The 25,397-nt window shown below is 30.9% G+C and overlaps 1 protein-coding gene across 1 annotated transcript in view; it reads right to left on the bottom strand.

Moving 5' to 3' along the window:
• Nucleotides 1-19,504, bottom strand: part of LOC114335540 (MATH and LRR domain-containing protein PFE0570w) — a 113,655-nt gene extending 94,151 nt beyond the window's left edge. Inside the window, exon 1 of the mRNA XM_050659715.1 lies at nucleotides 19,362-19,504. The gene's annotated coding sequence lies outside the window, so the exon portion shown is untranslated. The remainder of the gene's footprint in view (nucleotides 1-19,361) is intronic.
• Between the last annotated feature and the right edge of the window lie 5,893 nt (nucleotides 19,505-25,397).

The raw sequence follows: 25,397 nt of genomic DNA, 5'->3' as shown, positions 1-25,397 counted from the left end.
GACAACCCGTATTAATAAAGAGATGGAAGGAAGAAATAAAGTTAATGGAAAATGAAAGAGCATCGTCAATAAAATGAGCATATAGTCCCATTTAACAATATGAACAATAAAAATACATTTGAAGTAAAATCATACGAATCCCTCCAAATACACAAGAAGATGTGACAATAGACGGAGAAATAATGTTAACCATATGGCACAATAACTTGGAGGAGCCTAGACCCTTGTTAATCTGGATAACAAAAAAGGTACTGTAGAGGTTTTAATATCAATATCATAGATGATATGGATAAAAGTAGGGTAAATATCGTTGCTATCGTTGAATTTGCACATTAAACTGACTGAAAACTAACTGTGACTGACGAGTAAATTATTTCCTTGTGGTATTTTAATAATTAACTATTTTGATAGGGAAATAAGCCACAATTAAATTGAAAAAATAATCTTCGAATTTATATGTTTTTCCTTCTGTGCTTATTGTCAGGTATGTTCTCATATCTATTCTCGTTCTGTCCGTTCCATATATTTGGTCTTTTCTTCGTTTATGTATATCCCTTTCTTTCTCACTTTCGCTTCTAGTCTTTTCAGTATTTCTTTTAAATTATTGTTGACTTCTGGCTATCATTGCTATGTCATCAGCTAATGTTAGGCATTTGTGTTTTCATTGATATACGGCTTCTTTGACGAAAATTCCAAGAAGGATACTGAACAACATACAGTGGTGACAGTGGGTTCCATTGTCGCACCCCCTCACTGACTTATATCTTTCTTTTCCATTTCTTTTAATCTTATCCTCTGCTTTTCGTGTTTTACTGAGTATTTCGTGAGTGTTACGTTTATCATTTTTACTAATTTTGCACTAATTCCCATGCGTAGTTCTTCTTCTTCTCAAAGTTCCCTCCCCTATTGGAGGTTGGATATCATAATGGCTATAGTCACTTTGTTGGCTGCTGCTCTGAATAGTTGTAATGAACTACAGTTAAACCATTCTCTAAGGTTCCTCAGCCAGGAGATGCGTCTTCTTATTATGCTTCTTCTTTCTTGGATCCTTCCTTGCATAATAATTCTCAGCAACTCATATTTTCCTCCTCTGGTAATGTGATCCAAATATTCCAGTTTTCTAGTTTTTATACTTTTCATAATTTCTAACTCATTATTTAAACGTCGTAGCACTTCAACATTGGTAATCCTTTGAATCCACTGGATTTTCAATATTCTTCTGTAACACCACATTTCGAACGCTTCTATTCTTCTTATGTGTTGTCTCTTCAATGTCCAAGGTTCCATTCCGTATAGCAATATAGAAAATATGTAGCATCTTAGAGCCCTCAATCTGAGAGGCAACTGAAGGTCTTTGTTTGTAAGCAGTGTCTTCATTTTTATAAATGCTTGCCTTGCTGTTTCAATTCGAACTTTAATTTATTTGCTTTGGTCATTTTTGTCATCAACCCTACTAGCTACTGCCTCAAAAATTAAAAATTAAAATAGCTATGATGATTGCCAACCTCCGTAGCGGAGATGGCACCTGAAGAAGAAGAAGTCATCAACCCAGATTCCCAGATATTTGTATGTCTTTTTGTATAACTTTTTCTATTTGGGTTTGCTCTATCATTAACCTTTCATTTCCATGTTCTGCTTTTGAGACAATCATAAATTTAGTTTTTTTCTTGTTTATTTTTAGTCTGTATCGAATACAATAATCGTTAATTCTATTTAGCAATTCTTGTAGCGATTCCAGTGTGTCTGCCATTATAACGGTGGCATCAGCGAATCTTATGTTATTTACTATTCTTCCGTTTATAGAGATTCCATCACTTAGCTCCTCTATCGCTTCCTGAAATATGGCTTCACTGTACAGGTTAAACAGTAGCGGCGACAAAACACAACCCTGTCTTACTCCTCTCTTTATATCAATATTCTCGGATTCTTGTTCTTCTATCTTTATATTGGCCTTTTGATTCCAATACAGATTGATGATAATTCGTAAATCTCGTCTGTCTATATCTCTGTTTTTCAATAATTCTATTAGTTTTTCATGTCGGACCCCGTCGAACGCTTTTTCGAAGTCGATGAAACAGGAATAAATATCCAGGTTCATATCTAAGCATATTTGAGAGAAGACATTAAGAGGACATGCGTAGTTACGTATATCATTTTAACTAATTTTTCACTAATTCCCATTTCACGTATTGCTTTGTATATTTCTGTCCATTTTACTCTGTCAAAAGCTAATTAAAGTCGATGAATAGAGCCACTACAGATTTCTCATATTCGTAGCTTTCGGCTTGTGTTTCGTGCAGCAGGAAAATTTGATCTACTGATCTAAATTTCCAATAATAATAGTAAACGATATTAAAATGCTACAAGAAAATAACTTCAGAACAATGAACAATATAGTACGGCATTTCCGTTCCTTTTATATAATATTCATCCAGGAATTCCGTTAACTTGGGAACACTTTGTTAAATAAAATCTCTATTTTTCTCCAAGTTTTTACAGCCTTTAATATTCGAAGACGCCGTTATTCGCAATTCTTACAAACGGTATTTAATGTTGCCGTATTTCAGAAGATTTTAATATTAAGCAATCTCCGCAAAATATTAATATTTACTTCTTGCAGCAAACATAAAAGAAACTAGGACGTTTAAATGAGATAATACAAAAAATTATTCTTTTCCAAATGTAATAAGTTTTGAAATTCTATATGAAACGCTATGAATTGGTGTTAAGATGTCGTTGATGAATATTTTTAGACAAATCATATTTTTATCCAAATAAAAAACTAATATCGCCCGTTTTTACTATACTACTAATATAATTTAGCGCTTATTAAAAATTGTCCGTTTATGAGAATCTTCTCAAATAATCAAACCAATAAATGATTACTTTCAGTAAATTAAAATCAGAATAGAAAAGGCTAGAGTAAATTTTAACAAAATGAGAAAAGTGTTAACGCAGAAGGATGAAAGACTTTTGGGAATATTCGAGCGTAAAATACCCCGTAAAATATTACCTATAAACGGCCAAGGGCAGTGGCTCAAAAGATGTATCTTCGAATTACCACTGTAGGGCTGGTCACCATAGGAACACCTGTAGGAAGAAAAAACAGAGGCTGACCGCGAATTAGGTGCTTAGATGGAGTTGAGATCGACTTAGTGATATTAAAAATCAGAAGATGACGACGAATCTTAGATCAGGCCAGGATTCCCAAAAGAATGTCGGCACAAAGGTGATGATAATGATGATAGATAAAAGTAGGTATATGGGAACTGACTTTACCATTAAGAAAAATGTTATTGAAATGTAGTGTTTATTGGGATTTAGATGGCGTACACTAGAGGCCAAAATTCTGGAAACTTGTTAGCAGCATTCATCTCGATAAAACTTGTTGAATTCGATTCGTAAAAGCCTTAGGAAACTTTGTGAACTAAAATTGCATTATTGAACAAGGAAAATGCATTTTCCGAAATGCATTTCGTAGTGTTGAAAAATGATAAGATACCCCGCACAAACCTTATGGAAATTAGGTCCCAGTGAATTTAGTTCATAGTTTTGGAAAATACCCTTTGAAGCATCCTGATAAAAAGTTCTCATGGGCAGATTTCGATCTGATGCAGGGTTTTTAGGATATCGAGGCACAAACTCGAAAAATTATAAGATTTACGGTGTATTCCAATTCCCGGAGTTACTGGTTATCTGGCAACATGTAGAGGTTAGGATCAAAGAAAAGTACTAGTAGTCTCGGACTTTTTCCTGGCTATCCAATTGCGACCTTTACTTTGACCTTGACTTTCAAGGTCATGAAAAGGTTACTCGTTCTTATTCGAGCGGGTTTCTAACTGCAACAATGAATAGAATGGATATATCTACGTTTGAATATGATCTTGAAAATTATGGTCAAGGTTATTAGGTTAATGGGTTATATATTCCAAAAAAATGTAATAAAAGCTTGAGATTTTTCCACGGCTTAACGATACCGACCTTGAATTAGACCCTGATCATTACATTATTGATCGTATTAAGGTCATGAGAATTTTTATTCAAAAAGGGCAATATTTTTGACTCTGAAAAACATGATATAAATATTCTTCGTTCGAATAGGACCTTAAAAATAAAGGTAAATATTCCTTCAAATGTAGCGATTACCAATTATGTCAGTTTCGTAAATCAACGTTGATTTCTTCTTTTTCTTCTTCTTCAGCCTGTTTGCATTCACTCCTGGACGAAGACTCCCATGAGCTCTCCACTCTTTTCTGTTATGTGCTATTTGGTGCCAGTTTCTCCCAACTTTGGATTTGATACTGTCTAGCTATCGTTTTTGTGATCGTCCTCTACTACGACTGTGCTGGCGTGGTCTCCAATGTATAATGTTTCTCGTCCACTTTTCGTTGTTTTGCCATGCCACGTGTTCTACCCAATATATGTTCTCTCAGAGATACTCCCAACATCGTTGGCAGCTCGTTCGATGGCCCTCGAACGTTGATTTACCCAATATCAAACTTTAATGTTCTTTTTTTTAGACAACGTATTGTTTCCTATCTGTAGTTTATTTGAATTGGATTTTTAGATTTAAATCAATCAGAGATGCTATCTATCAATATTTATTAAGCTTATGTTCCTACCAAAATTATTTCGCCACGGGAGGGTCATGAGAATTTTTATTCTAACTGCTAACTCTTCTATTGATACGATTAAGAATGTCATGATGAAGGTCAAATTCAAGGTCAGTATCGTTAAGCCGCGAAAAAATCTCAATTACATTACTTTGGAATCTGTATCCCAATAACCTTGACCATGATTTTCAGGGTCACATTCAAATGTAGATATATCCATTCTATTCATTGTCGCAGTTAGAAACATAGGTTCCCGCTCGAATAAGAACGAGTTACCTTGGCATGACCTTGAAGGTCAAGTTCAAGGTCAAAGTAAAGGTCGCCATTGGATAGCCAGGAAAAAGTCCTAGACTACTAGTACTTTTCTGTGACCCCAACCTCCACATTTTGCCAGATAACCAGTAACTCAGGGAATTTAAATACCCGGTAAATCTTATAATTTTCCTAAAGTATAAACTAAATCCACTTCGAACTAATTTCCATAAGGTTGGTGCGGAGTACTTTGTAATTCGGAAATAATTGACATAAATGAGTTCAATATTACTACTCGGAGGTTTTGGGTTCGCTGAAGACGAACATGATGACGACGATGGTCTCCCAGGTACCAAGTGCCTGGGAGACCATCGGAGATATGGGTGCCTCGGAGACAGCATAATATTGAACTCATTTATGTCAATTATTTCCGAATTACAAAGGGCCTAACCGGGTAAGATGATGAAAACTGCCCCCCACTCGATTCGAATTCCATATAGGTCACCGTTTAATATATATAGTGAAACTAACTTTCTGAAATTTTTAGCCCCCTAGGTGGTCATGTGACCCACCTAGAGCCTTAGGGTTTTTATGTTTTTATTTTTTTATCTCAGCCGCATCGAGAACTAGCGAAAAACTTTAAATAAAAAAGTTGTAAGCTTTAAAAAGTTCTGTCCGAATTTTTTTTTTAATTTTTGGCGGGAAATTTAAAGTTTAGAACGATTTTAAAATTTTAAATGAGTATAAAAAAATAACTAAGACATTCGTTTTCACGAAAAAAATATATAACGTGTATTTTTGCATAATATTTCACCCTGATTTTTTTTTCAAATTTTTAAAATTGGTGAAACGCACCTTCAAAAATAAAAAACCGCATTTTTTCGGTTTTTTTTTTCGTTTTTGATATAATTTTATACATATTTTTCAAAAAAGGTAACACCGTCGCTAAAATAGGTAAAAAACTGAAAAGTTTGCTTAATAAAAATTTTTTGTAATGCCATCCATTTTCAAGATACAGGGCGTTGAAGAAAAAAAAATTTTACACATTTTTTACGATTTTGCCGAAACTACTGGCAACATTGTAATAAAATTTGGCGAGTTTTAAGAGGTAGTTGTTGTGCATTTTTTGACATACAATTAAGAATTTTATATTTATCATTGGCGCGCATAGGGGTAATGGTCTGAACTTTTTAAAGAAAAAAGATAGTACGCCACTGACATATTTCAAATTAATAATCGTTTTTGAATTACTCGTTCAATTTGTGACAAAAAATCTATCTTTATATTTTTTCATACGACGCGCTATTTTTATTCAAAAAATAAAACATCTTAACCTTTACAAAGTATTTGAACTTCTAGTAGTTTCTACATCTACATAAACTCGTACATCTATTACAAAAACTAATCCGAATACTTTGGAAGCGTTAAGATATTTTATTTTTGCAGCAAAACGGCACGTCGTATGAAAAAATTAGAAGATAGTGTTTTTATCGCAAAGTGAACGAGGAATTCAAAAATGATTGTTAATTTGAAATATGTCAGTGTCGTACTATCTTTTTTTCTTTGAAAAGTTCAGACCATTACCCCTATGCGCGCCAATGATGAATATCAAATCTTTAATTGTATGTCAAAACATGCACAATAACTACCTCTTAAAACCCGCCAAGTTTTATTACAATGTTGCCAGTAGTTTCGGCAAAATCGTAAAAAATGTGTAACATTTTGTTTTCTTCAACGCCCTGTATCTTGAAAATGGATGGCGTTACAAAAAATTTTTATTAAGCAAACCCCAATTATTTTTCAGTTTTTTACCTATTCTAGTGATGGTGTTACCTTTTTTGAAAAATATGTATAAAATTGTATCAAAAAACGAAAAAAAAAAACCGAAGAAATGCGGTTTTTTATTTTTAAAGGTGCGTTTCACCAATTTTAAAAATTTGAAAAAATTCAGGGTGAAATATTATGCAAAAATACATGGTATACCTATATTTTTTTCGTGAAAACGAATATCTTAGTTATTTTTTTATACTCATTTAAAATTTTAAAATCGTTCTAAAATTTAAATTTACCGCTAAAAATTAAAAAAAAAATTTCGGACAGAACTTTTTAAAGCTTACAAGTTTTTTATTTAAAGTTTTTCGCTAGTTCTCGATGCGGCTGAGATAAAATAAAAACCCTAATTAGGCTCTAGGTGGGTCACATGACCACCTAGGAGGCTAAAAATTTCAGAAAGTGAGTTGGGGGCAGTTTTCATCATCTTACCCGGCTAGGCCCTTTATCATTTTTCAACACTTCGAAAAATGCATTTCGAAGTGTTGAAAAATTATGCTGCACCGATATAATGTAACCGGTAGAAAATTGAATATGTTAATTTCCCCAAAAAAAAAACTAAAGATGCATGGTTAAAACAGCAAATCTGATAAGGTGTAAATAATAGCTGGAGGGTCAGATAATAGAACAAGTCATTTAGTTTAAATATCTAGGCATCACACATCAGTACTAAGTATCCTTTCAGACTGGGACACTGGTGTCTGACACCGGTGTCCGCCACCGTGCAGCAAAGCATTGTTTTAAATGAACGACTACAGACGAGCCACTTTTGAGTGTCTGGCTGATTTTAGTGGCCCATGCTTTAATACAATTGAAAACCGGTGGCGGACACCGGTGTCTTGGTCTGAAAGGAAACTAGCTATGGCAAGCTTGAAACAGAAGTGGAAGATCAAGTGAATAATAGATCAAGAAAACAATATGGAGAAATAAAAATATCGGAAAAGAAATGAAAAGCAGAATTTACAAAACAGTCATCAGACCAATAATGACATACGCGGCAGAAATACGACCTGACTGACACAAAGAGGACAAAAAGAATGCTAGAAATAGCAGAGATGAAATCACTTTAAAAAATCGATGGTAAGACACTATGGGATAGAGCTAGAAGTGCAGGTATACGACGGAGATGCAAGGTGGACAACGTTATTAACTAGGTAAAAAACAGAAGAGTAGAATGGAATGACCACATAAGCCGAATGACGACAAATAGGGTATTAACGACGGCGAGAGACAGTTCCCAAATAGGAAGACGATCAGTGGAAAGACCACAAAAACGATGGAGGCACATTGAAAAACAGACAGTACGAGTCATGTCTACACAAAAAGAAGAAGAAGAAAAAGAAGTTTTCGTTTTTCAAATTAAAAGTGTTCTGGAGGTATTAAAAAAAAACTAATTACAAGGCGCCACCTTTAAAGAGCTCTAGCTCCCTTAGAAATAATTTTCGGATTGGGTGAATTTGGTTAAATTGTGTTAAAATTATCTGATGAATCTTTGGTTTCCGTTTGCCAGGAGAGTTTCTGAACATCCTGTATAAGTACCTAAATAAAAAACCCAAGAATATTTGCACGAATACGACAACCAATGAGTCTAAGAGTTGAATGTTATGTAACGTTTCAGAGGGTCATTTTGAACATGTTTGTAGCTTTGCGCCTATTTAAAATTTTATTCTGCTTTAATTACGTTTAAGTATAACGACAACCCAAAAATCGTCTCTATATGTTTATGTTATACTTTACACAACGTATTTGGATATCCGGTAAGCTCACGGATCCAATTGAAAAGCGCGGTCGGTAATCATCCACCTGTATGAACTGAATTAAGCCTGATTGTTTCACATGCTCGAGCAAACAGCTGTTAAAGGTGCCTAAGCATGTATAGTTACAGTTATTAACACTAATAGATTACGGAATTTCATTATATGCTTTACGGTTAGCCATCCGTTAAGGATTACTGTTCCTTTGACTTAATTCAGTATACAAGGATCGTCGAAAACACGATAAATGATACTACTTAAATTTTAGTTGTATATTTATAGTTTAACGCATTAACGCCTCAAAAAAATTAATTTTGTTTAAATACCGGAAAATTAATGTAATTCCGAATTAATTTTGCACGTTTTTCAGAATTTTAATGAAGGCAATAATTAAATGTTTAACAATCTTGTTATTAAATTGATGAAGTACAATAATGGGCCAAAATAACGTTATGGATAAATGACAAATCAAATATAGTCCAAATAAGGTAAAAATGGCTCCCATAATATACAAGGCCCCGATAATACACAAGCAGAACTACTCAAACAAATGGACAATGAATCAATAACAATAATCACAAAGATACGCAACAATGTATACAACTCTGGAGAAATACCAACAGAATAGCTGAAGTGTAAGTTTATTGCACGTCCAAAAAAACCAGGAGCCAGAAATTGCGAAGAATACCATACGAGAAGGATACCATACTCATGATTCTTATGAGTCATCTGAAATTTTTCTTAAAATTAATCCGTAGGACAGCTGTGTTAAAATCAAATTTAACCCTACCAGTTCGGGTTCATAAATGCTGTTGATACAAGAAAGGTTTTGTTCTCAATACAAGTCTTATTCCAGAGATAGAGAGACGTCAGTTGCGACGAATACACATGTCTTCTTGATTACGAGAAAGCGTTTGATCGAGTACAGCACCCCAAAATGATGCAAATACCAAAAGAATCAGGAATTAACAACCAAAATCTGAAAGTAATTAGAAACTTTTAAAGACAAATCTCAGAGTTGAAGGTGAACACACTGAATATATGAAAATCAAACGTGGAGTGAGGCATATGACACCATAGTATTTGTGGATAACCTAAAAGACTTTATGAAGGTCTTAGATTCATAGGTCCAATCTAGGTTGTCTGATTTTGTTCATAACGACTTCTAGGTTTAATCTTTAGACAATTTCACATAAAGGATTTACTGCCTGATAACACCGTGCACGAGGTTGATTCTTCAACTTCAGAACAAGATTAACTTTATAGGGTTGTTTGAGCTAATCTCTTCCTCTGTTTGTCTTTAGCTCAATTTTTATTATGATTTGGTATTTTAGTCTAATGTTTTATTCACCAGGTAGTGCAGGTACATAGGTACATAGCATAATTTTTATCCTTCGGCATGGTTTGATGACTTCTCACTTATTAGTTATTAGGTATCGAATTCTTTTTATACATGTAATACCGCTTGTATGAATTTATCATTTTTTTTTGTATTATGAATTGCACTTTAATTATTATGAATCAATATTATTAATTACTAATCCTGTCAGTAGGATTACCTAGTTAATAAGAACTTCACTTGTATTTTTAATGTGTACACCTCACCCCTTAGCATAGAAGGGTTGTTGATTATTGTATATTTATATATTTGAATATGTAGGCTCATACAAGTACGTTGGTTTAATATTGATATTTGGTATGTTCTTAAGGACCTATTGGTATGTTAATTTTGATCATAAAGACCTAGAAGTTCTTCTGAGCAAAATCACGTATTACAGTCAACGATATGGACTCAATATAAATGTAAAAAAGACAAAGCTTATAATCATTAGCAAGAAAAAGATAACAGAAAATCAATTCTACGTCTCCAAAACCTCCAAACTAGATGGGGGCCTTTTTCAAGAGCCACAACCTCTCTCTTAGAATCAAAGTAAGAATGCTCCGATACTACGTCTTCTCTGTCCTTGTTTAAAGTATTGAATCGTATATCTTGAACAAAGATAGGTGCAGTAAATTGAAATCAATTGAGATGTGACTATATCGGATAATACTTAAAATCCCGTGGAGTGACATAGTCACAAATGACGAGGTCCTCGGAAGATAGAAGATTGCCTTGATGATCATCAACATTCTTCACGGATAGACACATTAAGAAGAAGAAGAAGAAGAGAAGAAGAAGGTAAAAAATGTACCTCGTTGGGGTCTTTGATCCGACCAGGTACGTGACAAGTTTTGGCGATATTTTATTCGCTCCAAAATATATGCTTTTAAGATCTAGTGTTGCTTTGATACCAGCCTCATATATTGCGGTGTTTAGATCTGCTGGTATGATTGTTCCCTTCCGATTATCGTTTTACCATCCAGTGTTTATATTTTCTACAAAACACAGCTAAATACAGCTAAGTGTCATCTGAATAAAAAAGTATTAGTCCAGAAAAATAGTGTATTCCCGCAACTTTGACCTTGCCCGGTATATTATATGACAACTTTTTTGAGTTATGGACCTGGATAACCAAGACGTTTATGTTTTCTGTAGTGAGTTCCAAGGACTTTTTAAATTATTAAAAATTAAAGGACACAAATTAAATTAAATGGCAATTTATAAATTTTTAGTTTACTAATTTGTTGCTTAGAAAACTGTAAAATACCTAAGAATATATAATTTTCAAAAGATGTTAATAACTATTGTAAGAAACTTACATTTTTAATAGCCCATTACGGTTGGCCATCCGTTAAGGATTACTGTTCCTTTGACTTAATTCAGTAGGTATACAAGAATCATCGAAAACACGATAAATGATACTACTTAAATTGAGGCCTATAGAATCAAAACCTGCTAGATTAATTTTTTGAAATTTTTCAGGAGATTAAAAAAAATATTAAAAATGTAAATTTCCCAAAAAGTATTCGACATTTTTTAATCAAAGTGACATCAATAAATGTCATAAAATGGCGGATTTGAGCCGAAAACTTATGCCTGTAGATTATAGACCAGGACTAATCTGTAAAAAAAAGTCTATTTTTGGATGTGAGAGGTGGCATTCGGATTTTTGCAGATAAAGTTAGGTGACACCTTCAGTAATAATAATTAACTTATGCTCCTTCTCAAATATGCCATATCTCAAATATAAATACAAAATAAGGGGGCAAAATACGCCTGTTGTTATTCAATGTTTCTTAACCCCTTTGGTGGCACTTAGAACCTTAGTAATTCGCTTAGAAAATTCTTATAACTTACTTAAACGGTCTACCAAATTTCATTAAAATCGACCTAATAGATTTTGCATAATAAATTTGCAATCTAAATGTTTTTAAAAAAGTTCAAATTTTTTAAAATCTTTCTAAACAAAAAGTAGACCATTTAGAAGTTGGCTAATTTTTTTACATATAAAGAGGTGCTTTACCTATCTAATACACTTTATAGAATTAAAATCGGATTATTATCGGCCTCAGCAATGTTTTAAAATTATAAACCATTTTTTGGCTTATAAACAAATAACTTTATTTAATAATAAAAAAAAATTATTTTTAGCAATGCAAATAATTAAAACCGGTATAATTTGACTTAAACTTTCAAATGCTGTCAGCAGAATTGCTAATTAATTTTTTAATCAAAAGTTATTCGCTTTCAAAAATTGCAATTTTTCGATTTTTTGAAAGTTCCACCGCGTTTATCTCGAAAACTATGGATCCTACGAAAAAACTTGTAAGAAAATTTTTTGCTTAGAGAAGAAAGACCCAAGAAATACAAAAAATGTTTTATTTTGCGAAAAATCAATGTTATGTAATTACTCAAGTTCTTTGTTTATAAAAATCTTATCGACATCCGGATCAACTGTTACCCAAAAAATTCGTGTTCTACGGGTCAAAATACATAAAAAACTTGGGTAACTCCATTTAAATAAAGGAGCCCGTAGCACCCCCTCCTGACCACAGCACTAATTTGTTTATAAGCCAAAAAATTGTTTATAACTTTAAAACATTGCTGAGGCTGCTTAAATAATCCAATTTCAATTCTGTACAGTGCATTAGATAGGTGTAGTGCTTCTTAATATGTAAAAAAATTGATAAATCTTTGTATGTTCTAGTTTTTGTTGTGCAAGATTTTAAAAAATTTTAATTTTTTAAAAAAAGTTTAGATTGCAAAATTATTATGCAAAATCTAGTAAATCAATTTTAATGAAATTTAGTAGACGGTTTTAGCACATTACAAAAAATTTCTAAGCGAATTAGGAAGGTTCCAAGTGTAGCCTAAGTGATGGAAAAACATTGAATAAGGGCAGGCTTGTTTTGCCCCCTTACTTTATATTTATTGGTATTTTGCAGCAAGGGTGATAAATTCAGACATTTTTAACCAATCGTATCTGATAGAAAATTTAGTTATCTTTGTTTTATTCCTATAGGAGTTTGTTCCAAAATGAATCGTTTTAAAGTTATAAGCAAAGAAAATAGAAAAAAACGAAATTCTTTGAAATTTTTAAATATTCTATTTTTTTTATTAATGTTCCGGGCATATTTAAGAAGGAGCATAAGTCAATTATTACTAACAAAGTTATCCACCTAACTTTATCCGAAAAAATCCGAATGCCACCTTTCGCATCCACCTAAAAACAGATCCTTCCTGGCCTATTAATAGATACTTGAACTTTGAAACTCTGTAAAAAAGGGAAAAAGAAAAATTTAGGATTTACCAGGTTTTGATTCTGATGGGCTCAATTTTATTTGTATATTATCGTTTAACGATACCTCAAACGATACATTAACACCTCAAAAAAGAAACGTTAAAATTAATGTTGTTTAAATACCGGAAAATTAATGTAATTCCGAGATAATTTTGCACGTTTTTCAGAATTTTAATGAAGGCGATTAAATGTTCAACAATCTTGTAATTAAATTAATGAACTGTCCATTCAATAAGAGGCCAAAATAACGTTATGGATACATGACACTTAATTAGTCAAATTCATCCAATTCTGGGCCAAAGTTTAGTAACACGTCATACTATTGTAGCAAAATTAATAATATTTTTTTGTAATTGTTAATTTGTAAACAAAGCTATAACACGTAACAGTAAAAACATTCACACAATAATTAACACAGAATAACAAAAGACAAAAAGATCTATAATAGTAGCACAGAATAATCACAAAAAAATATAATTACCATATTCATTTTAATTAATGTCAATATTTAATTCATTAATTTGAACTCAAGATGCTTTAGTACTATTGTAGGATTATTTATTTAAATATCGAACTGCTTGTAGTACAAACCATATGTAATACATCAATTTTACAATATTTATCTTCAAAAAATTGCAAAATTAAGGGTGATGACGTAATCAATAATTTTTTTAATGAGAATATGGGTCGTGTGATAGTTCATTTGAAAGGTTATTCAATTTTCTTTTCAGCAATATAAACATTACCATAATTATATATACAGGGTGGCCAAAAAATTATTTTTGAATTAAATTAATTCACACAAAAAGAAGAATGTATGTAATTTATTCAATTCAAAATACATTTTATTACTGTCAAAAAATAGAAAAAAATGATTATTTAACATAGATTAAATCTGTGGTGTTATGGCAGAAGTTGATATGTCCAAAAAATCGAGTTTTTGGTTTTCAATTGATATGTACTCTAAAAACAAGGTGGTATAAGAAGATATGTGCCTACGTTAAAAATGAAGGAGTTATATGCAGTGGCATACGTTGATATGTCAAAATTAAGAAAATTTTAAGTAGGTAGCCAGAACATGATATGTTACATATCAAGTGATAGTAAAATGGATAATTTGTAAATATTGATACTAATTAATTTTATCTTTTATGCTATTTACTTACTATGTACCAATACAATCCTACCAAAATTTAAAAAAAGATGGCAAAAGTTGATATGTTTTTCCCCCTCCGATTTTCCCGCACCTATGTAATAAATTGTATTTGAAAGTAAAAAATTTACATAATGCTGTCCATATATTTTTGTCTAATTAATACCATTTGGTTCACATATTCGAGTGCAACGATTTTATATTAACAGGACAAGTTATTTTTTCAAATAAAAAAAATGGCAAAGGTTGATGTTTTCCCTCTCCGATTTTCCCCCTCCTATGTAATAATTTTTTTGAAAGTATAAACTTTATATAATGCCATCCGTATATTTTTGTCTAATACCATTTGGTTCACATATTCTAGTGCAACGATTTAATATTAACAGGACAAGTTGTTTTTATCATTTGCCAACAAAGAGCAATTTGGACATATCAACTTTTGCCATAACGCCACAGAAATAAACATAGCTTTTCACTTAAATTCTTATTAAAACTGCCACCCACCTGCCTCTTAGCTGTTTGAACATCTAATTTAAGCTAGAAACAATGTTTATTTGTCATTTAAATATTTTTTCTGTTGTTTGACAACAGTAAAATTTATTTTGAAATAAATAAATTACATACATTCTTCTTTTTGTGTGAATTAATTTAATAAAAAAAATATTTTTTTGGCTACACTGTATAAATAATTATGGTAATGCTTATATTACTGAAAAGATAATTAAAAAACCTTTCAAACGTAGATACTATCACACGACACATACTCTCATTTAAAAAAATTATCGATTAAGTCATCACGCCCAGATGGATGGCGTCACTAGTATGATATGTATGCCAAAAAATAATAATTTAAAAATAAAAATCGACCTGTGCCGGTATTTCTCTCCAAAATCTCCCATTCTCGAAAAAATTAATTTATTTCATAACTTTGCCCCTCACTATATGTATAGTTTTGTATCCATACAACATTAATACTATTTAAAGTAGTTTTAATAAGATTTGTATTAAATTAAGAATATTTTTAAGGTTGCTAAATGCGCAAGTTAAAATAATCTATGTCAAAAAATGATTTAAATTTGTAATTTTAAGTATATATTTATTTGAAGTATAAATAAAATCTGTTCTTCACTTTGTACGTGTTAACCCCATCACTTTTAAATTAAAAATAATAGTGGATAAATAGTCTGATTTTAAAATTACATTACATCTAAATCAAAATATAATTCGATCCAGGTTGGAACAAATTTTATATAAAAATTTAGGTGAAAACAAAAGATATTTTAAAAAAGTACCCACATGATTTATATATAGGTCATTTGTGCTCACTATTTACTTTTTTAACTACTGCGGTAATTCATGTTTCTGCACAGTTAAAAAACATTCATATAAGAGTTATTAAATTAAATTTGACCCCCTATATATTTAAATAAAAATTTATTTAAATAAATAAAGCCTGAAAATCAAATTTACAAAAAATTATTTTTGGTAATATAAAATATTTTATTTCGCAGAACAATTTGCGTTATGTTACCAATATAAATAACAAAAAAATTGGTTTGAAAAATATTAAATAGTTTATGAGATATTTAATTTGTTTATTAAATGTTACTATCGTTTTTAATTATTGCAAAAACGCGGTTTTTTTATTTTTATGTATATTTTTGATAAATGCATTGAGAAATCAAAATTTCAATTAAACGCTCCTCCAAAATAGCGTCTCAAAATTGTTGTAATGTGTTTATAACTTAATTTTTTTTAATAACGTCGCGGGGATTAAAAAGTTTTAAATGCTTTTTCCTAATTCGTGTTTTGAAAATTTGTCTTAGGTGCCAATTGTGCCAATTTTTATTTATCACAATATTAGAAAAAAAAATTTATAACAAATTAATGAATATTTATTGTAAAATGAGTCACGCAGATGTTATTCTTTTAATATGCTACTTCAAATTAAAAAAACATTGAAATTGGTCTATTATTAACAGAGATATTGCAAACAACTTTCCCCACCACTTTTCAGTCAAAAAGTTTTCATTTAAGGTCACTACGAAAATCATTTATTTCAAAATATTCTACAATTTTTACTATTATATAGGATGGTTTTGTTAAGTAGTAGTAGTAGGGTTAATCTACTCACGCAATTTTTAATGTTAATATTGCTAAATAACAAATTATGAATTTTTAAACTTTGAAAAGCTATCTCGGCAGAAATTGGTCACAGAAAAAGTTTTTTTTTAATTTGTGAAAAATTGCCAGGAATACGAATATTGAAACGGCATTTCAAAATGTTTAATCCCCTCAACGTTATTAAAAAAACAAGTTATAAACAAATCAGAACAATTTTCAAACGCCATTTTGGAGGGGAGATCGGAAATATACGTAAAAATAAAAAAATGGGACCTTACAAATGTGTATACACTATCAGCAACAACCGTGTTTTTGCAATTGAAAAAATAGTAAAAGTTAATAAATAAATTAAATATCTCATAAACTGTTAAATATTTTTGAACCTTTTTTTTTGCGTTATAATGAAAACATAACGCAACTTTTTCTGCAAAATAAAATATTTTATTGTGCTTATTTATAATAATAATTTTTTGAAAATTTGTTTTTCAATATTTATTTATAATTTTTTAAATAAATTAAGGGTCACATTTAATTTAGCAAGTCTTAAATGAAATCTTTTTTGTCAATTTTGCAGAAAAAAATCGTAAAAACTTTCATAAAAACATGAATAACCGCAGTAGTTAAAAAAGTACAATTGTGTGCAAAAATGACCCATTTTGGATTATTTGAATGATCCTGGTATGTAAGTTGCATACTTTATTGAAAATATCGTTTGTTTTCACCTAAACCTTGATTTAAAATTTGTTCCAACCTGTACCTGAGTTACATTTAGGGGAGTGCATACTGCATATAGATTTTCACTTCGGAAAAAATCAAACAAGATAGAACTTTTTGTAATTTGATTAAGAAATTTTTAATAAACATCATATCAAAAAGTTCTACTCGAGAAGTAGGTGCTTTATTTTTTATTAAACAAATGAATTACGAAATTAGATGTTTTTTTTAAATAACTCCCAAAATATAAATTTTAGAAAAAAACTAAAAAAAATTCAGAAAATTTTACAAAAAAAACCTTATATAAAGAATTCTCTAAAATTAAATCTGTATCTTCTATAATTTTTTATTTATAACGCTAAAGTCACCCTTCTCACAAACATTGGCGCACTGTAAACTAACGTACGGCGAAGTGCACGGTTGAGTTATTTTAATGTAATTCTTTAACTAATGGATGAAATGAAATTTTACAACTGAACATGAAAGAAGAATAATTAAGCTATCTTATGGTTATAATAGAAAGAAATAAAATGTATGGGCATAAGTACGGTGTGGGCGGAAAGTGAGCCTTACATGAATTTTGTTTAAAAATGTGTAACTAATACAATTTTTCTTATTAAACTCTCAATTTTGCTCAACTTACCTTTCAAGCATCTTACTAAATGATGCTTCATTCAAAAAATCTCAAAAATTTAATTCAAATAATATGACGTCTCAAAAAATGTAATTTTTGAAATCTTCGTAGTTTTATAGAATTACCACCACTTTAAGACGGTATTACTCAAGTTTGAACAGATGTATTACAGTTTTATAAGTGCTTTTTTAAAGCTTAGGATGTAATCTTTAAAATGCACTAAATTATTTTACTTTAGAAATGAAATAAACTATTTCTTTTTAGGAAATTAAGAAAGATAACAAAAATGTAATACAAAAACCGAAAATTACCAGCTAAAAGAATGTTTATACAAAGTGATCAAAACTTTTTTGTGTAAAACTTACCTAAAATATATTTAATAATAAGCTTCAACAATAATAAATGTTCAGCAAAAAAAAAATTTTTTTAGCTCTTACACAGTATGTCTGCGTAACTTGGAACCTATTGATAACTTTTTTATTATCAGTTTTACGAAAAAAAGTTATTCTTTATAAAATACTCTGCATCGTATATAATCTAAGATGCAATCATGAAATATCAAATTTATTTAATGTTGTACGAGGTATGTCAAAAAATATGAATTTCACTAAAGAGTAAAGTACCTTTACATTTCGCAATATCGAAAATTGTTATTAAGAAAAGTTGTTTGTAATTAAAAAATTTGTTTCAGTGTTCAATTACATCCTTCTAATTAAAATATTGTGAATAATAAAGGCACTTAACTCTAAAGAAAAATTCATATTTTTTATATACCTCGTATAAAATTAAAAAAGTTTGATATCTGCTAGTTGTATCTTAGATTTTAGACCAGGGAAAGCATTTTATGGAGAATACCTTTTTTTCGTAAAGTGATAATAAAATAGTTATCATAATTGTTATTAAGAAAAGTTATTTGGAATTAAAAAATTTGTTTTAGTGTTCAATTACATCCTTCTCATTAAAATATTGTGAATAATAAAGGCACTTAACTCTTAAGAAAAATTCATATTTTTTATATACCTCGTATAAAATTTAAAAAGTTTGATATCTGATAGTTTACAGACACACTGTATTAGAGCTTCTGTATAAGAATTTTCAAATTGCAATGCCATATTCGGATTCAGCATAATCAAAAACAAAATAGAAACATATTTGATCAAAGTAAAATGATGAATTTAACGATATTTTTAAAATTATTTACACAAAACAATTGTTATTGTTTAAACAATTAATAAACAATTAGCGGCCAAATCTGCGAGTAGAACTTTTTATTTTAACATGTATATAAACTAACAAAAAAAGTTTTAGAAAAATATAAGCTTGTTTGAATTTTTCCGAAACAATGCATGTTTTCGTTCTAATTGCACTCCCCCAATTTTGATTTACGTGTATTGCATTTTTTTATCAGACTATTTTCTATCGCGATCACTATCACAGTTCACAATCGGTTGAATGGAAAAAATAAAATCACCTAATATTTTCGCACTTTCTAAAACACAGTCCTTGGCGGAACACTTGGTAAAAAATCAGGATCCACACGAATAATTAATCCACAAAACCAAAAGAAAGTAGAATCCTTGGTGAAGATCAAGGAACTTGACTTACCTACGCGCAATCCAACAGTAGGTCAAACGTACCAAACCCGGTAACACTTTTAGTTCAAAGTCTTTCTCCGTCTCTTTCTGTCTTTGACCTGGTATGACCGAAGGACGAGGAAATCGCTCACAAAATACTCCGCTGTTACTACTCAGTTTTACTTCTTATACTAGCCGTGACGTCATCGGATTCATATTGGAGATGTTCTACCACCACTTCGGGCACTTATAGAATCCCGATCGTGATTCTTAGTCCGGGAGCGAGGATTTTTCTTTTTTGGCGTTCATATTTCGACGCCACTGGTATTTGCTGCAATTTGACTAGTAAAAAAATTTTTAGCACAATATTCGCATAATATAATTTAATATAGTTTTTTTTTATTTATGTACCGGGTGTCCCAATAAGAAAGGCTCTCGGCCATATCTCAGGAACCGTTTATAGTACAGCTTTGAGAAAAAATATTTAGGTATAACAAAAGTTGGCTCGGGAAAAGCCTGGAAATTATTTTCATAATCGTAGGTTCAATGCTAGAGGGCGTAATTGAATATCAAAAATTAAAAAATCAAAATTTTACAAAATTGGCCTAATGAAAGGGCACTGGAAATCGGATCATCGTATTCTTCATACAATTCTGCGTATATTTGATTTTACAAGTTTAAGTCTACCTTTGCAAATAAAAGGTGGGGGTGAGTGGGAACCTTGTTATGAAAAAATGGCTGTAAGTCCGGTTCTGCTAAATCGAATTTTGCAAACTTGGTCTTGTTGAAAACAGCTCTTTTTCGTCAATGTAAGAGTTATAATTTAGAAACAGCCTATTAAGTAATATGCAAGCTAGGAGGCGTTATTTAATTATTTTCAGAAATCTAGTTTTCTTTGGAAAATATTGAATGCAAGTATGCATTTTTAATCCTGTATTACAAAATTACATCAAATTAGCAACAGAACAGCGAAAACCGCATGTCGATACCTTTTTTCTGTATCGAGATATTAAAGGAAACGTTTAAATTTTAAACGTAACCGTTACTGTCACCTTTAAACGGAAAGGCAGTGTGCTGTGGAAAAAACAAAGAAACATTTTCCATATCTCAACGTATATAATTAATTAAAACAACAACAAAATTATAATTAATTAAGACAAACAACACTATAAAATATAACAAAGAAATAAAAACAACTACTTAGTGATGACTTAAATGTTCAAATTATTGCCCATCATTTTTGATTCAAGCATTTACTCTTTCAAGAATAGATTGAACAGCAGTTTTAATTTCTGCTCTCGAAATGCTTTGAATGGGGTTTAGTATTCTCTGGATCATTTTTTCTCGAGTAAGCCTAGCTGCAAAAACAAGGTCTTTAATCCGTCCCCATACCTAAATAAAAGTGAAATACCAAACCGTCCCCACGCCAAACATATCTGGTGATAGTCAGATAACTGGACCCTTTCTTTTCGAGAATGCTATTATTGCTGAACACTATCTAATTTTTTTAAGGAATGAATTGCCTCTTCTTCTAGAAGATGTACCGCTAGCAGTTCGTAGGTCCATGTTGTTTCAGCACGATGGTTGTCCCGCGAATTTTTCCAGAGTAGTAAGAGATTTTTTAGATGAGTCATTCGCTGATAGATGGATAGGACGTGGAAGTCTATTTTTTGGTTAGCCAGATCACCAGATTTAACTGTTTTAGACTTTCATTTATGGGGGCGGATTAAAGACCTTGTTTTTGCTGCTAGGCCCACTGCACGAGAAAACATGATCCAGAGAGTAGGAAACGCAATGCAAAGCATTGCGAGAGCAGAAATTGAAACTGCTGTTCAATATACTCTTAAACAGTAAATACTTGCATCGAAAATTATAGGCCATAATTTGAACATTTAAGTCGTCACTAAGTAGTTGTTTTTATTTCTTTGTTATATTTTATAGTGTTGTTAGTCTTATTGTTGTTTTAGTTAATACACGTTGACATCTAAAAAATGTTTCTTTGTTTTTCCACAGCACACTACCTACCTTTCCTTAACTTCGTTTACCGGTGACAGTAAAGTTATGTTTAAAATTTACACGTTTGTTAATATATCTCGGGATAGAAAAAAGGTATCGACATGCGGTTTTCGCTATTCTGTTGATAATTTGATCTAATTTTGTAATACAGGATTAAAAGTGTATACTTGTATTTAATATTTTCCAAAGGAAACTAGATTTCTGAAAATATTTAAATAACGCCTCCTAGCTGGTATATTACTTAATAGGCTGTTTCGAAATTATAACTCTTAAATTGACGAAAAAAAGATGTTTTCAACAAGACCAAGTTTGCAAAATTCGATTTAGCAGAACCGGACTTACAGCCTATTTTTCATAACAAGGTTCCCACTCACCCCCACCTCTTATTTGCAAAGGTAGACTTAAACTTGTGAAATCAAATATGCGCAGGATTTTATGAGGAATACGATGATCGGATTTCCAGTGCCCTTTAGTTAGGCAAATTTTGTAAAATTTTGATTTTTTAATATTTGTTATTAAATTACGCCCTCTAGCGGTGAACCTACAATTATGAAAATAATTTCAAGGCTTTTCCCGAGGCAACTTTTGTTCTAAAAATTTTTTTCTCAAAGTTGTACTATAAACGGTTCCTGAGATATGGCCGAGAGCCATTCTTATTGGGACACCCGATACGTAAAGTAGGTATCTCGACCATTACGACCATTGGTACAGGAACAATAACATTAGATATTATGTATTAAATAACGAAAACAAATAGTAATTATATACCTTTGCCTTTAACACTAATGTCTGCAAAGTCACTAATGTTTGCTATCAGACATACAAAAATTATTAAAAAAGAGTGGAGGCTATAAGTTTGACTTTTATCAGCTTAGAGAACAAGGTGGATTTAGGTTGGGATATGGCACTAACGACCACTTACTATAGCCCAATAATACATTCACAGTCGTACTTCAACAGCGTAGGTGAGAACATCGTTAAAGTATAGAACAATTATTAATAGTGTAGTAGTAATATTAATTATTATTTAATAAATATAGTTAGAGTTATAAGGATATTGTGAGTTCCTAGTGCATTTATATGGAGGTGGATAGTGAGGGGAAACCCCCTCCTCATCCAGATCCTGGAGAAAATATAGATCCTGCAAATCAGATAAGTGGTTCAAATAATTTAAATTTAGTTATAGATTCTCCTTTAATAAATAAACATGCAAATGAACAAAACAACAAAAATCAGTTTGTATCGAAAGAAAAGTTTGTAGATTCTAGTTTAAATCCAACAGCGAGTTTATCGGTTTCTAATGACAACGATAAAAAAGATAAAACAACATTCTATTATCAGTCTACAGACACGGCTCCTTTTCAAATTTATATTGAAAACAATACGGATAATTATACAGGGCAGTTAAATGCAATAAAAATTGGAGAAGTAATATTAACATCATATCCGCAATTAGATAATAAAATAAAACAAATACAGTCTATAGGGAAAAATCGTATTCGGGTACTGTTGAAAGATTATTTAAGTGCTAATATATTAATAAAATCACACATTTTAAAAAATAAAAATTTGTCTGCATACATTCCTAAATTTTTAATATTTCGTTTGGGAATTATTAGACACATTGATAAAGATTTACCAGTTGATTATTTGAAAAATAAAATTAGGGCCTATGATTTTCATCGTAAATTTGAAGTTGAATTTGTTAAAAGAATGAATCGAAAAATAAAAAATTCAAATAACGAAATAGAATTAATACCCACAAGTACCATTTTGTTTTCTTTCAAAAGTCAAACTCTACCTAAGTATGTAGAAATAAATAAGGTTCTTTACGAAGTAGAAGTTTATAAACAAAGGGTTGTAATGTGTAATAATTGTTATCGTTACGGACATATTGGTAAGCAATGTCGTTCTAAAATAAGATGCTTGAAATGCTCTCAGAATCATGACACAGTAACCTGCTCATCAGAAGAAGTTACAGTAAAGTGTTTTTCTTGCAATGGAAACCATTTTACAAACGATTTTAGTAGATGCCCAGAATACAATAGACAAGAAAAAATTAAACAAATTATGTCACAGTCAAATTGTTCCTTCAAGGATGCAAATAGTAGTGTTCCTAAAAAAAGTTACGCTGATATAGTATCTAAGCATTTAACTACAACCACAATTGATAATAAAATAGTTAATTCTAATCTAGAACAAAATTCATTATTAAATTCAGTTAATGTTCATGTACCGTCTACATCGTCCAAGTCATTTGCACCAATATCGTACCAGTCCAATACGCGACCCATTTCTCAACGATCAAATCCACATTCATATTCTCAAGCACAATTAAACAGCTTTCCAAAAAAAAAGCAAAAGATCGTATCCTTTATCTCCCGATCCTACATTGTCAGAGCACCAGTCCATTGTTAGTTCAGTTAACCTACCGTTTAAAAAAGGAGGAATTTTGAGCACAGAACAATATCTTTCCAATATCCAAAAAGAAAATAATTCAGAAAACGAAGGTAATGGAATTTCAAACTTAATTTTTCAGATAGTTTTATCAACCATAAATATAATAAAGAGCAAAAATAAATTCGATATACAAGAAAACGAAATTACAAATATTATTAAAGCTAGTTTAAATAACCTTTTTGAACATGGATCAGATAACTCTTTGTCAATGGAATCTTAAATCGGCAAATTCAAATAAAGAAAACTTACAATATTTGTTAAATGAGAAAAACATTGATATAGCTTGCTTGTCAGAAACTAGATTTACATCCAATAAATATTTTAATCTTCCAGGCTATAATATTGTGAGGGATGACCGTTTAGACCGCAGTGGTGGTGGAACGGCCATCCTTATTAAGTCGAAACTTTTGTATACGGAACTACCGATCTCTGTTCTCCTACCTAATTGTAATCAAACATCCATTATTGTAAAATGTAATGATAAAAAAAATATTACTATTGTATCGCAATACGTTCCACCAAAAACTAAAATTTCTTTGCATATTTGGGATAAATTCTTCAGTTCTTTTAAGCCACCTGTAATCTTTACAGGAGATTTTAATTCGCATAATATTGCTTGGGGTGGGCCAAACACAGACTGCTACGGCATAACACTTATGAAAGCCCTAGATCGAAATAATCTTGTCTATCTAAACGATGGAACAGCTACATTTATAGGAAATTATTTACAAACTCAGTCAGCTATCGATTTGACAATTTGTTCTCCTTGTATAAAACATTTACTACATTGGCAAACATTGAAGGATCTTTACGGGTCTAATCATATTCCATGCATTACACAAATATATATGTCTCCCAAAATTAATAAATCATTATCTTGTAGAAAATGGAATATTAAAAAGGCTAACTGGGATCTATATTATATGGAGTCCCATGAACAGTTTAGTAAAACAGAAGTTGGTGATTACAATTCTTTTATACAAATTGTAGAAACCACAGCAAACCTTTCTATACCTAAATTTAAATACAATCAATGTTCAAATAAAAATAAACAATGGTGGAATGAAAAATGCCAGTATTTAGTACAGAAACGAAAAAATAGTTTTCATAAATATATGAATAATCCCACATTAGATAATTTGTTAGAATATAAAAGAACTGATGCTATAGCAAAAAAAACTTTTAAGCAAACTAAAAAAGATAGCTGGATAAATTATTGTAAATCTCTCAATAGATCAGTACCCCTTAAGACTATATGGAAAAAGGTAAATAACTTTAAAAATCGCAAAATCTCTAATCAAACTCAATCAGATCAAGAAGAATGGCGAGCGGAATTTCATAACATTTTAACTCCTCCATATGTATCACCTGATCCAATCTTTCTTGACTATCCAGGGGTGACAGAACACCATAGTAGTGTCAATTATCTCACCAATCAGTTTTCAAAACAAGAATTAGATACGGCATTTAAAAAGTCTGCCAATACAGCCCCAGGTTTTGATAATATGCATTATTCTATGTTGTTTAATCTTTCTAAACCAGGAAAAATTTTGCTTCTAAATCTACTAAACGATATTTGGTTAAATAAAAT

Source organism: Diabrotica virgifera, chromosome 8, assembly GCF_917563875.1.
Source record: "Diabrotica virgifera virgifera chromosome 8, PGI_DIABVI_V3a".
Taxonomy (NCBI): Eukaryota; Metazoa; Arthropoda; class Insecta; order Coleoptera; family Chrysomelidae; genus Diabrotica; species Diabrotica virgifera.
The sequence above is the reverse complement of the archived record's forward strand: the minus strand, read 5'-3'. Positions and strand labels throughout refer to the sequence as shown.